Genomic DNA, 1,441 nt, shown 5'->3' with positions numbered 1-1,441 from the left:
TTTCAGAACGCGCTCTTCGCGCCACAAAGCCGCCCCAAGACGCGCGAGCAATGAGCATCGAGCTTAAACATATCGCAAACGTCAAACATAATATAACGGGATTAATATATATCGCGCACGTGCGACATGTTTGTCACAAGGCGCAAAAAATAATTATAAAAGGAATGCAACACGAGGACTTCCCAGGAGGTCACCCATCCTAGTACTACTCTCGCCCAAGCACGCTTAACTTCGGAGTTCTTATGGGATCCGGTGCTTTAGTGCTGGTATGATCGCATCCGACATGTTTCCCCATCTTCGTCCCTTATGCTTGCCACTCCCAGGTCCGCTCCAAAGACGATTCTACATTCTCACTACCACTACAACCATTCCCTAACAATGGATAATGTCCTATACTACTTACTCTCCCGCTCAATCACGGAGACGAGTTTTCCACGGTTTCCACCCCTCCCTCCATACCGCAGCAACACGAGTTTTTTCCACCCCTTTCAGAACGCGCTCTTCGCGCCACAAAGCCGCCCCAAGACGCGCGAGCAATGAGCATCGAGCTTAAACATATCGCAAACGTCAAACATAATATAACGGGATTAATATATATCGCGCACGTGCGACATGTTTGTCACAAGGCGCAAAAAATAATTATAAAAGGAATGCAACACGAGGACTTCCCAGGAGGTCACCCATCCTAGTACTACTCTCGCCCAAACACGCTTAACTTTAGAGTTCTGATGGGATCCGGTGCTTTAGTGCTGGTATGATCGCATCCGACATGTTTCCCCGTCTTCGTCCCTTATGCTTGCCACTCCCAGGTCCGCTCCAAAGACGATTCTACATTCTCACTACCATTACAACCGTTCCCTAACAATGGATAATGTCCTATACTACTTACTCTCCCGCTCAATCACGGAGACGAGTTTTCCACGGTTTCCACCCCTCCCTCCATACCTCAGCAACACGAGTTTTTTCCACCCCTTTCAGAACGCGCTCTTCGCGCCACAAAGCCACCCCAAGACGCGCGAGCAATGAGCATCGAGCTTAAACATATCGCAAACGTCAAACATAATATAACGGGATTAATATATATCGCGCACGTGCGACATGTTTGTCACAAGGCGCAAAAAATAATTATAAAAGGAATGCAACACGAGGACTTCCCAGGAGGTCACCCATCCTAGTACTACTCTCGCCCAAGCACGCTTAACTTCGGAGTTCTGATGGGATCCGGTGCTTTAGTGCTGGTATGATCGCATCCGACATGTTTCCCCGTCTTCGTCCCTTATGCTTGCCACTCCCAGGTCCGCTCCAAAGACGATTCTACATTCTCACTACCATTACAACCGTTCCCTAACAATGGATAATGTCCTATACTACTTACTCTCCCGCTCAATCACGAAGACGAGTTTTCCACGGTTTCCACCCCTCCCTCCATACCGCAGCAACA

General features: G+C 48.6%; 3 non-coding genes across 3 annotated transcripts; all 3 read right to left on the bottom strand.

The window, feature by feature from the left end:
* Nucleotides 1-161: 161 nt before the first annotated feature.
* LOC123178097 (5S ribosomal RNA) lies at nucleotides 162-280 on the bottom strand. The gene has a single exon (XR_006489319.1). It is a non-coding gene; the product is annotated as a 5S ribosomal RNA (ribosomal RNA).
* Nucleotides 281-647: 367 nt separating this feature from the next.
* On the bottom strand, nucleotides 648-766 carry LOC123178098 (5S ribosomal RNA). Its single transcript, XR_006489320.1, has one exon. It is a non-coding gene; the product is annotated as a 5S ribosomal RNA (ribosomal RNA).
* A 367-nt stretch (nucleotides 767-1,133) lies between these two features.
* LOC123178096 (5S ribosomal RNA) lies at nucleotides 1,134-1,252 on the bottom strand. The gene has a single exon (XR_006489318.1). It is a non-coding gene; the product is annotated as a 5S ribosomal RNA (ribosomal RNA).
* Between the last annotated feature and the right edge of the window lie 189 nt (nucleotides 1,253-1,441).

This window comes from Triticum aestivum, unplaced genomic scaffold (assembly GCF_018294505.1).
Source record: "Triticum aestivum cultivar Chinese Spring unplaced genomic scaffold, IWGSC CS RefSeq v2.1 scaffold14618, whole genome shotgun sequence".
Classification (NCBI taxonomy): Eukaryota; Viridiplantae; Streptophyta; class Magnoliopsida; order Poales; family Poaceae; genus Triticum; species Triticum aestivum.
The sequence above is the reverse complement of the archived record's forward strand: the minus strand, read 5'-3'. Positions and strand labels throughout refer to the sequence as shown.